Raw genomic sequence first — 13,350 nt, 5'->3', positions numbered from 1 at the left:
TTTAGAGGGGAAGGGAAGGAGAAAGGGAGAGAAGTATCAATGTATGGTTGCCTCTCGTGAGTCCCCTGCTGGGAACTGGCCTGCAACCCAGGCATGTGCCNGATACTGTCAAGGAAGGGGCAGTCTCCACTGAGGCAAAACCTTAGTATATTTGCATTAGGCCTTATGCTATACACTCTGTGTAACATGCCATTAATAATGTAAAGATCATTTAATTTTACACTGCTTTAAACTTGTCCAAATGGCCAAGAAAGATATCAACTCACTTATAATGCAGTCCTGATGGTGATACTAGAGAGTATGTGATCATGAATTATTTCCAATAGACTCAGAATAGTTAGGCAGGGCAGAATCTAGACAGGTCATTTTCTACTAGGATCAAATCTGAATCAATCCACAGAGATATCATCAGTTTTGGGGGTTGGGCTTTAAAGAACAACTATCATTGATAATTATTATTATTTTTATTTATTTATCTTTAGAGGGGAAGGGAAAGAGAAAGGGAGAGAAGTATCAATGTATGGTTGCCTCTCGTGTGTCCCCTGCTGGGAACCGGCCTGCAACCCAGGCATGTGCCCTGACTGGGAATCGAACCGCAGTCCTTTACTTCACAGGCCTGTGCTCAATGCAACGAGCTATGCCAGCCAGGGCTGATTATTATTTTTGAAATTGATCATGTTGTAATAAATCAGAGTAGAGTATCTTCTCTATCACTGACTATGTAGTAGCAAAATTCAGACAAGTAGTTCACACAGTTTGTGCTGGAAGGTATTGCTTATTAAAATGAATGCAGCTATTTTATTGGGAGGATAGGGAATCTCTGTGAATAAGTTAGGCAGGAGTAGCTAATACAAACAACACTCATATAGTGCAGGCCATCCTACTTTGGCTGGCTATATATTAGGTTCCATATATTGTACAGTCAAGTTTGACTTCAATGTTTTTCCAAAATTAGGGGTTGAGCTATTTAATTCAGTCACTAATAAACTGATTTCCAATTCCGCTGGTTGGAGTAAGTGAGTATTCACAGAAGTGGAGGACAAAAACTGGCAGCCAAAGAGTAGATGTAAAAAGACAGATGCCCAGGGCTGTGTAACGGCAATAGTTGCTGAGCTGAGATTTAGATCAGGGAGGGCACCGCTTAGTACTGTTCCAGATGACAACAGACATTTAGGTAGTAGGCTGGAAAATGGTCTACTCTACCATCTGAGGGAAGGGCCTGAAAACCCCAACGCTGACTCAGCAGGTTTTGCAAAACTCAGTGTATAAATTGGTCACACGCAAGAGGAAAGTATTTTACATTTAACTAGATTGTTATAAATGATGATGCCACCCCTTGAGAGATCTCCTATCTGTTCATCTCCCTGAAAGTCTCTCAAATATTTTTTGTAAATTTTCCCAGGTTTTGTTTGGTTGCAAAAAATAATACAAATTAACATAGGAAGATGCCACTTGTTTCAAGCTGCAGACAGTATTTCCATTTGCTCTAATCAGAATTTTTCCAAAGTGGTTATCTTCCCAAATAAACAGTGTGAAGTAACAAATTGTGCCTAGAATACAATTTACACTTGAAAAGCTTATTCTTTGATCTTATCAATGAGCAGCACTTTTTCCAAACCAAAATAGGATATATTTTTCACTATGATATTTCATTAGAAAAATATTCTTTTTTTCTAAGATAAAATTAATTTATATTGTTATTGAAATAAAATATGCAGAATGCAGGATATAAAAAATACATAATTAGGTCTCAATGAACTTCCAACATGACTTTTCTCTAACAGTTGCTTATGAAAAGGAAAAAAAGGCAATACCAAAGTTTGTTTTCCTGAAACACCATCTGTTATTTTTGTTTGAATTAATCTTAGTGCTCTCAAAGTTATGGGTACTGTGCAGTAAAGAACAGCATTATGGGAAACATTGTACTTCCATGTGCCCGACTTCCCCAATTTTACAAGTATAGAAGTCCAAAGTGATCTCTTCTATCAGAGGTGTGACTAAATTTCTTCCTTGTGCACTGTACTATTAGCAAAGTAATATTGCATTGTCAGTTTGCTTGCACTGAAATGCAAATAAAATAGGATCTTGGTTTGCATATTTTCCATCTAATTGTTGTTTTCTTTATGTCACATATATAGAGACTTTGAAGAAAGTGATTATCAAATTGTTATCAAATACCTATAAATTCTATTGATTTCTCTACCTTAAGAAAATTAGTTTTTTTATAATTAATTAAAAAATTAGATTCTCTCCCTCAAAGGAAGATCTACAGACTTCAAATACTTTTATATACTGTATAAACATCAATGCACATTTTATACATAATTTTTCTCCCCTTTGGGAATAGTGGTCTGGAAATATTTAACAGCATGACACATGGTTATAGATATTTTCCATGGAGATTATATCCGTCCTTTTACTTAAAACTAAAATGAAAGCCCTGCCTGGGTGGCTCAGTTGGTTGGAGCATCGTCCCATACATCAAAAAGGTTGAGGGTTTGATTCCCGGCCCGGGCACATGCCTAGGCTGCAGGTTTGATTCCCAGTCAAGGTGCATATAGAAGGAAAACAATCGATGTTTCTTGTTTCTCTCTCTTTCTCTCTCTTGCTCTCTCTCCCTTTCTCCCTTCCCCTCTCTCTAAAATCAATGACTATATTCTCAGGTAAGGATGAAAAACCCTAAAATGACAAATTTAAGATTTATGTTTTTCAGGTATTTCCCTTAAATCTCAGAAAAATAAACTCAAAACAAACCAAAAAAGAAGACCAAGTGATGGTTATCTATAGGCCACATCTACTCAAATTAAGGTTTTTACCCTGATTATAAATTCCAAGAACATAGAGAGTATTTGAAAACTCACCACACTCTGGAGGGTCCAGCAGTGATCTCTGGTCATGGTTTTTGACAGGGTCAGTGCTATGTCACTGGTTGCTCTGGTTAGTGTCAGGGTTAAGTCATCTGGTTAAGTCATTAAATGGCAATGATGATAAATAACTGAAGTGTGTGAACACTTGCTATGTACCAAAAACTTTAAATTAACTCATCCAATTATGACAACAAACTCCTTGTGGTAAGTATAATTATCGTCTCCATTGTACAGGTGAGGAAAGAGAAGCAATATATTCTGTGTTCCTGGTGAGCTAAGGGGTGGAACTGAACCCAGGCAACCTGACCTCATGATAAACCTGTGCTCCTAACACTACTCAAAGAACGCAGCCAGCAGGTGAGGTTTGGCTTATTACCATTTTCAAGGGCAAAATTCATGCAAAATAGGCCAGTGTATAAGAGAGGGTTCAGTCTCTACAATAATAATAGCAAGTCCTTAGTTGGCACTTGTTCTGTACCCAGCACTTTATATATAGCAATTGATTTAATCTTTATAACATCTCTAAGAGTAAGGTACTCTTTCAGTTTTCACCTCATCATTATAGAAACTGAGGCATCAAGATACGAAATAGCTTGCCTACAATGGCATCATAGTGACAGAGAGAGGCTTTGAACTCAGACGGTCTGACTCTAGAGTACTTGTTCTTTGCCATAATAAAATGTTGTATCACATTTTGAAAATTTAAGACCTTAAGTAATTTATGGGCAACATCCAGTTTAGAGGAGCCAAATGTAAGAGAAGAAGGAGGAAACATATAAAATTTAATAAAAAGAGAAGAAATATATCAAAACATATCAATAACAATGACCCATGGGCACTCCACAATATAATCTACATTTACCCTTTTGTTCTGGTGCCTGTTAGATTGAATTGTGTCCCTACAATCCATACATTGAAGTTCTAAACCTGTGTACCTCAGAATGTAATAGAGGTATGGTCTATACAGAGAGAATCAGGTTAAAATGAGCTTGTTTGGGTAGACCCTAACCCAATGAAACTGTGCACCTGTAAGAAGAAAAAATTGGGGCAGAGACCACATCGAGGAAAGATGTGGTGTTCCGCATCTTCCCTCGATGAGAAGGGAAGACAGCCACTGACAAGTCAAAGACAGAGGTGCGGAACACAGCTTTCCTTCGAAAGGAACCAACCATGCTGATGATATTGTTTCATACGTCTAATCTCCAGAACTGTGAGACAATACATTTCTGTTGCTTAAGCCAACCAGTTTGTGGCACTTTCTGAGAACAGCCCTAACAAACTACTATAGTATGCTTAAATTAAAATGTGCAGAAAATAATTTTAAACAGTGTAGCCAGTTCATGGAACATAAGGAAGGACACTGGGACCTCTCAGGGAATTCAGAACAGTCTATGCAATCGAACTTCAACAGGGACTGAGGAGTGTCAGGAACTCAGGCAGCATCTCCAAGTCTCACTCTTCATTTTCACAGGCCGTATCATCTCTCCTTTTTTTTTTTTACTTTTGTTGACAGTATTTCTTCACTTTTTTACACACAGGACTGCACCAAAGCCTACAAGGGTTCAGGCCCCTACAAAGTAACAAATACTTACTGAGAAGTTTAAAATCTCAAGTCTAAACTCATAAGAGGCAATCTGATAGGCCTGACATAGGCCAAGTTTCTTTCCGTATTTCAGTCAGGCCTGGCCAGGGAAGCAGGGCTGTCCAGGGTGAAGATGGCTGTGGGGTTCAGACCCCCTCATCGAGTTCATCTGAGGGCTCTGAAGAGGAAGCACCTTCTTCACACCATAAAGAAGGAAAACAGAAAAGAAGTAAAACCAGAGAGAAGACTGCTGTACAAATTAAAGACAGGGGTGACAGACGGGAGCAGCCATCATTCCTGCCAGCCAGAGGCCAGATTAAAACGGAGAACATTCCAGGCTCCAATAAACTTGCCAAGATGAAGTGAGAGTCTACAGCAGGCACAAGCCCTAATCCAGTTGCTCTGAGGTCAGCACAGGTGCCGCAGGGGACAGCTTCCCGCAGCATGTGGAGGGGTCTGGAGAGCAGGCGGAGGAAGGCAAATCCAAGTTGTGAGCACAGCCCTTTACCAAGGGCTAGAGGGGCAACGAGGAGGGGAACAGGGATAGGAGCAGAGGTGGAAGCTGAGCCTTATTTTAGCAGATGTGAAGACGCAGCTGCACATGTTCTCCAGTTCCAATGACCACAGGCCAGACCACGACTGCATCCTGCACACATCCTCATATTTTGAAATAAAATGTGACATCTAAGTGCTATGGGCTGGAACTTGTTATTCATTTGATAACTTATGTAAATAAAGTATCTGGAGCAGAACTTCCTTAAACTTTGAACATTTTTTCCCTACAATTACGCAAAATTTTATAACAGGTAAAATTACATTATAGGATCATACGACTCCTTTTATAAGCACCTGGAGAACTGGATGCCTAAGATTTTGAGAGCAGTGCCCTGCGGAGGTGCACCATCTAGTAACTCCCTTCCACAGTGTTCTGCTTAAATATTTACCATTTTCTGTGTGACATGATGCGTGAAAGGTTAGAAGCACTCAACTAGATGATCTCTATAGTCTTTGATCATTCTAAGCTTCTCAGACTACTATGGAAAATGTTTAAACCAGCATTGGGGGAATTTTTTAGTTTTTCTTGTAAGCAGTAAAATATAGAGTCTGGCAGAAGTAACGCCTGCTGCAGTGTGGTTGGTAGGGTAACAATATGGGTGTAATCATTTATAGTTTTAATTTGAACATTTCACCTAAAGTGTTGTATGGTGTGCTTGTGCTTGAGTGTGATATTGTTATGTTACAGAATTATATGCTTATGATGTTGTAATAAAAAGGGACTTTATTTGCGCTGAGCCCTATATATTTAAAATATGTAGGTTTCTGCCTTCTATGATTTTATGTACCAATAGCACTGTAATTTTTTTGTTACTGTAACTTTAGCTAATAATAAAGGTCAAAAGATCTTCTTACAGAAAGTAGTATCAGTTGACATACATGATTAATCATGATGAATTAAAAAACCCTAAGAATCCTGAAACACCAATTCAAAAAAAACAATATACCCCTATGTTCATAGCAGTGTTATTTACAATAGCCAAGTGCTGGGAACAGCCTAAGTGCCCACCAGTAAATGGGTGGATCAAAAAACTGTGGTACGTGTACACAATGGAACACTATGCAGCAGAAGGAAAGAGAAACTCCTATACTTCACAACAGGCTGGATGGATCTGGAGAGCACTATGCTAAGTGAAATAAGCCAGGTGGCGAAAGACAAATGCCATATGATCTCACCTATAACAGGAACCTAATGAACAAAACAAATGAGCAAAATAGAACCAGAGGCATGGAACAAGGAACAAACTGACAGGGACCAGGGGGGAGGGAGGAGGGAAAAAAGGGAGGAAAGAAAGGGAAGGGCCTAGTTCACAAACGTGTATAACCCATGGACATGGGCAACACAGTGGGGATGGACTGTCGGGGGGCAGAGGAGAGCAATGGGGGAAACTAGGACAACTGTAATAGGACAGCAATATAAATAAATAAATAAGCAAATAAAATGCACAGCACTTAAAAAAGTAAAAACACTAAACTTCTGTTAAAATAATTAGTGCTCTATCCCAGTTTGATGTTCATCATGTAATTTAGTTTTATTTTTTTAAATAAACATTTATAAATGTTTTATTTAGCAAAAATTATTAACCTCTTATGCCTAGACATTCAATTTTTCACTCAAAGATTAAATATTAATTATAATATAAAAAATAAGAGTACCTCTGTGCGCAGGGCAGACTGCCAGCTGTCAGAGAGAGGGGCTGGGGATGAAGTGCAAAGGTGGAGGGATTAAGCAAAAGAAAACAACCTCATAGATACAGACATCAGTATGGTGATCTAATAGCACATTCTCACTATTTTCTATTTATATGTAAAAGACATGTAAAACCTAGGCAAGAATGATTTTATTCTTCCTCACAAGAAATGCTTTGTCTGCTAGGGAGCTTGGCATATGTTAAAAAGATGCAGTGTAATTGGAAATGTAAAGTGTTCACTGGATTTTTTTTAGTATTTCATGTTTGATTGATGAGCATTTCATTCCCATTTGCAATTTCATATTCTGCATGTGGACAGAACTAGTATGTAAACTTGTAAAGGTAGCTAGTCAGGATGGAGACTTTCAGCTAACATTTTAGAACTAACTTTACATTTTGAATTAAAAAAAAACACCCAGATTCTCATCATTTGAATGATGTTTGAATATTGTGACTTTGGGCCAATCATCTTTTATAGAGGGAATATAATTGGCCTAAACATTTTCTTGACAAAATTCTATTAATTTTGCACTAGTACGTACAGAATTCACCAATCCTGTAAGCCATGAGATCATGGTTAATCAGTATCTAGGGCAGATGCGGCTTATTCAGTGGAAGTGGGAGCACTGGGTATTGCACGTTGCAGTGAGAAAAGGAGAGATGCAAGAACGTTCTTGCAAGCCACACTTGTATTTGAGTTTGTCTTACTTTGAAGGAGTCAGTGATTTTAAAAAGAGAGTGGCATGATGAGAAATAATTCCTGTATAAACACATTTGGGGAGATGGAGGATGATTAGGCTGGGGGAGGAGCTGAGAGCAGAGAGATGAGCAGGGGGCAACTGTAAAAGTAGTTTGTAAAAGAGGGCCTGGACTGAGGCTACGTGGTGCAGGGGACACATTGGAACTTGAGGCTTCGACAGTTATATAGGAGATAATTTCAAGGGAAATGGAAGACGCCCTCAAATTTCTGATAGAAAGTGTGAGAAAAGTAATAAAATGTATGTACATTTATTTTGGAGGAAGTGGAGGACTGAAAATTGATGACAGAAGGTTGAGTTCATTTTGCTTCCTGTTGGAGTCAACTAAAATAACAGGTTGACGGTGGCACAGAACTTAACAACTGGGGAATTACTGGTGACCAGAGTGCCAGCAGTTCACAAGCACAGGGTGGAAGAACACCAGACAGTACTGAGAAGTGTACAAACAGAAGTGTAACTTCAAATAGGGTCTTTTACTTATTATATATAACAACATACACCTTTCCATAACTAAAAACTACATGATACGCTATATAGTGAATACAGAATATCTAAGCAAACACATAGAAATTTCCCCCCTAAAACATCAGTGTGCTGACCATGCCGTGCCTTTACTTATTTCAGGGCTGTTGTTTTTTTGTTATTTCCATAGGATAAATTTTCAGGAACTAGGTCATTGGGTTGAAGAATATGAATGTTTTTGGCTTTCTAGGGTTTTCAAGCCATTTATTATAATTTATACATGTGATATCATGGAGTGAATTCAGTCATAAATAATTTGGTGAATACAATAAAATGACAGAACTCTGAATGGAAATTTATAACCTTGGTAAATATGCTTAGATATATTAGTCATTTGGCTTAAGACTAATCATATTCTCTCAAATATTATCCACTTGAAATAAAGGTTGGTCTAGATTTAGTGATGCTCCTATCAAAATTCATTTCTTGACTTTGTAAATCTCTTGCTTGGGTGATAAACATATTAAAAAATTCTAGCAGAAGGGAGTAAAGTATTTGTTTTATCAACCATTGAAATATTTCAATATTTTAGAATAAATTTAGAATTTATTCTAAATTCTGTCAGGTGAGCGTAAAGTTGACCATACCAATTGATACTTCACCTCCGGAGCCCTTGGTGGCTCCCTAGGACACCTCAAAGCAGAGCAGCCTCTGACTGGAAGAAGAAGCAGGTCATAGTTTTTGGTGCTTTATATTTATATGGAGTCCATCCATTGTCTAAAGGATGTGACGTTAAATAACCATAGTTTCTAAACTGAAGATAAACCATAAGTTAAATCACCATATGTGGTATGAAAGATGATCATGTTTTAGGAACATATAATTTTGGGTGAATCTGTTACATAACATTAAATAATTTGTGTTGAAATAGTTTAGTTGCCTTGACAGGCCTAATGTTGATTTTACTGTCATTTTCCTCCAGGATTTGATTTTCATTTGTATGAGAGGAAGAAGACACATGATACGAGTTTGGCTCATGTGCCTGAATATGGCTCCACGGGGAAGATTTGACACAGCTGAAGGTATTGCATTTTTAGAGACCTTTTTATTTTGAGCAGCTGCCTTAATAGCCTTCATCTAGTTACATTATGTGAGAAAGATGTATGACTGAGCAATGGTTTTTGGCTAAAACTTAACATTGGAAAAACAGAAACAGAGATGGATGTTCCTGAAGTTACATTTTTTATAGTGTGTAACAGATACCTAATTTTCTTATCCTAGTTTTAAAGCATTCTCTTAACCTCCAGAGTTTTTTGTTTTGTTCATTTACATAGTCAGGTTTTTCTTTGCCACAGACTATTGCACTTTGGTTTAATAGTTTGAGCCCTTATCCTGACAGCATCTCAAAGGGCTCATCTACACAAGTAGACTTCAGGGCTGCACATTCCGAAGGGACAGTTCAGCACTTTCTTTCCACTCATGTTCCTATGTGAAAATGAAAGACCTCTGATCCTCAGCTGTTCATGCACAGGTGGCAGACACAAGGCCTGCACTCTGAATCCAGCCCTCCACCTTGTTTTATCCAGCCAGGCACCTTGTTTCTACCTGGGGGTAGCTCCTGGCTCCTTGCTCCTACTTAAGGAGTAGTTCTACTTACACAGTCCTGAAATTACATTTGGCCCTTTGAAGGCAACCACGAGGCTGATGTGGCCCCCTGTGAAAATGAGTTTGACATCCTGCGTTAAGGTACTATAAAGGATAAATTATGCTTGTTTATCTAATTGTACTTAACCAGAGAACTAGGATGAAATCAACAATAGTTTTGTTTGTGAAATACGACAATGGGGGCTTTTCAGTCTGTAATACCTAAGTCAGCCGGGAAGATAGCTGATGGTAGCGTCAACACCTTTCAGGCGTCATTAAGTGTCTTTGAGTTTAGAAATGCGTAAGTCCCCTGAAAATACCAGTAGCATACTAAAATGACACATAGCATTTCAAGCTATATTTACATAATCGCAGTGAATATGATTAATACCAATTATGTTAATGCTTATTTTACTTCTATGGCTGATTGACTCAATTTACTAGTTGCTTTGGTATATTCAAGAAATACCATAATCCAAATGACCTTTTATTGAAGTTAAGGAAATCATCAGAGAAAATACACTGACTTCTTGAGAGGCAGAAGTTTTCTCTCAAGTGACAGTCTTCTTGACCTTCTAAAGTAAATCCTAAATAAAATTGCAATCTAGTTTTTGATGCTTTGCCTCATTTGATCTTTTTCCACCTTTACCTAAAAGCCAATCTTTAACCATAAATACACAGAAGAGAAAAATATATTGAGTTTCGGAGTTTGGTCTGCTCCATGGATAAGGACTTTGTATCTCTCCGAAGAATATAAATTAGAAAAGAATAGCATATAATTGTTAAAATAATGGAAAGTAATCGAGGAACTCTGGACAGCAACTCTGAATAGATACCAAAAATGATCTATAATATGACACAAAGGCTAAACACATATTTCAGGCATGTGAACTTTCTCAGGTGGTGTGGTTAGTCCAGTGAACTGGAGTTAGAAGAGGGTATGTGCAGAGAACCCTCCCTGGATGTTGCCCTCTTGCCTTTGGGGTCTGCTTGAAGCCAGGTTAGCTGGTAGTTTGAAAAGCTTGAGTAAGTTTTATAGCTCCATTTTATATTTAAACCCTGAAAAGTTAGATGTGTTTAAACAAGCTTGAACCTGTACCTAGAGCACAGCTAGAAGAGTAAGGGCACAAAACAGAAATAGATTTGGATGTAATATTTTTATATTTTAAGTAGTTACTTTTTGTGATTAGTATTCCATTTTATTCTATTTACTATGAAACAAGTAATATTAAAAATAAATACTTAATATTTTTAACTATTAAAAGTCTTATTAAGTAAATAAAAGTCTTAATACTTTTAAAATCCTTAACTGAATATTTTCATTGGAAAGGGCAATTTTAGTGATGATTAGCAGACGGCTTGGTAATTATTGGAATATTGTGAGTGCCAATAACAAAGCCTTCTGTTAAAATGCTAGGAAATTATTGTGTAAAATGTTCTTACATTTTTTCATTGCAGTTTTTTCCACAATGTATTTAGCATATTTCTGACATGTTACTTTTGTCAAATTTCTGAAACAGTATTTTTCAGTATTTGTGTTATCACTGATGTAGGAAAAAGCAGATCATTGTTAATATTAGGGTGTTAGTGAGATTTCAAAGGTGAAGGTCATTCCCTTTTCCTGCTTTTCTTCATAGTGCAGTATATGTAATGTAGCATTTCCCCAAAAAAGTACTCTTTGGGAAATGAGTTGAGTAAATAGCCAAGTAATTTCTAACATAAAACAGACAAAGAAAGGCAGTGCCATGTGGGCTAAGCCATTAAAAATGTCAGTACATCACTAGCTACCTATTATGTTGGCTAACCAGAACTTACCCATTTTTATTCACACTGGTCTAGCGAAACATTTCTAGGATAAAGAGGGGTTTCTTTCTTTTTCTATTGGTTATGCATGGAAGTCATCAATTTTTTCCTGACTTTCATTTTAATGGTTTGAAGTAGTCAAATGCATGGCTTTTCAATTTCTTTTACTACTTTATTTTATTACCTGGTTATTTTAAGGTCAAAAGATTTCCATTTCCAAAACACATAATAGAAATAATAAAGCAGTAGAACTTGGACTTAGATAATATGGACATTTTTCTTAAAAGTGTCAACATGGTTTATAAATTGTTAAAAAGGTAATAAAATTTGAACTTATATAGCATAAACTTTACCTTAAACTGTCAAATACATGATTTTAAAGACAATTTATTAATATATCATCAATAATTATTTTTCTTATTATCAGAGAAAGTGAAGTAAAATCTAGTTACCCAAGAAACCATTAGATCGGAAACACTAGATGTTCACACGTTAATTTGGTTTCATTTACCTGAAGTCTATATTTCTGCTGTGTTATCTGAGGTCAAGCCTATAAAATCAAACACCTGAAAGAAAGGTGAGAGTTTTCTAATTAAATCAAACTCCAAACATTGTTTTTGTATATGTAATCTGGAGAATTGACTATGGGTGGTTTCTTTTAAGTGTCTGTAGGAAATAATTGCTTCACTCTTGCATTCAGCTCCAGTGGTGCCAGCCGTAATATCTTCTATGGAGTTTCTCTTCAAAGCAGGATTTCAAAGTCCCTGCAAAATCTGAAGCGGTGATGCTCATACGAGCAACTTAGCATCTTCACAGAAATCCTGTCGTACTTAATTTGGAGAACAGCCTCTACATATCTAAAATAGTTTTTCAGAAGAAGAGTGATCCTTAAGGAAAAATGATTGGCCTGTCTCTCAGAGAAAATGCGATGCCACGGTGCGTTATGGAAACAGATAGGGTTTTCCTGTCTTTGTGATGTGTTTCAACATAAATTTTGGCCAGAGAGATCATTTCAAACTAGAATAGCATCAGAAACAATCAGTGCAGAGTGGTTCTGTGGAGGACTGTCGAGTGAACCGGTACCAAATGAGCCACACACCCGTGTTTGCAAAACTGTTTCGATCCCCACGAGGCTCGAAGCAACTGGTATTTCTAGAAAGCTCCAGCAGAAGTGGGGCTGGAGGATGGTGTGATTTCTGCCAATTAATGCTCCCTGAGGGCAGTGACCCTCCAGAAAAAAATGAAAAATTAATAATGATGATAGCATGTTCAACACATCGTCACTATGTTCTCCACTGTTAAGTGTATGTAAACAATAGACAATTGTGAGAATATCTACCTTGTTAAGATCTTCGAAAGAAAAGCTTGTAAGATGAGGGATGACTAGGAATGGGTTCCTTAAAGTGATACAACTCTTTTGAAATATTCTTGGCCAGTTTGTCGCAGTGGGAGGGTACTCACACAGTAGGCATATTTGGGCAAAGTGCTTGAAATGTTATTGGAGCATGACAAAAATGACTTTGAAATGTCTTCTTACACAAAATAGATTTGTTGCCAGGACACTCCTAGTTGACCATTTGACATCCCATGTCAGGCAATCTTTAAATTCATGTGTCAGTAGTAAATTATCTAATTAGTGGAACTGCTAACTTCTGGGAACTCCCCTTTCCTCTATTGACAATTCCTTTGTAAAACAAATACTAAGTCTGTAGGCTAATAGTAAAGACTAGACTCCTTTGTTCATTAGACATACAGCACTAAGAAGATGGGCAATATAGATCTGGAAGTATTTTTGCATTATGTTCTGGTTGCACAATTTGTGTGCAAATATTATCATCCCTATTTACCCTAATCAGTAATGTGTAACAGAAGAATTAGTCTTTTGTAGGTTCCTATGACTTTTAATTAGCACTCACTTTAGACAATAGCCATATGAGAAATTGTCACCCTCATCTTTTGCAATTATTTTAATTTTCAAAGTTGTTATC

The 13,350-nt window shown here is 37.2% G+C and overlaps 1 long non-coding RNA gene across 1 annotated transcript in view; it reads left to right on the top strand.

The window, feature by feature from the left end:
• Positions 1-9,037, top strand: part of LOC118995782 (uncharacterized) — a 41,431-nt gene extending 32,394 nt beyond the window's left edge. The window contains exons 2-3 of the long non-coding RNA XR_005068359.1: positions 3,102-3,224; positions 8,898-9,037. This is a non-coding gene — a long non-coding RNA (uncharacterized LOC118995782). The remainder of the gene's footprint in view (positions 1-3,101; positions 3,225-8,897) is intronic.
• The last annotated feature ends 4,313 nt before the right edge of the window (positions 9,038-13,350 follow it).

This window comes from Sturnira hondurensis, unplaced genomic scaffold, assembly GCF_014824575.4.
Source record: "Sturnira hondurensis isolate 20B ecotype Veracruz unplaced genomic scaffold, ASM1482457v3 Scaffold0010428, whole genome shotgun sequence".
In the NCBI taxonomy this organism is placed as follows: domain Eukaryota; kingdom Metazoa; phylum Chordata; class Mammalia; order Chiroptera; family Phyllostomidae; genus Sturnira; species Sturnira hondurensis.
This window is presented reverse-complemented; position numbering and strand designations above follow the sequence as displayed.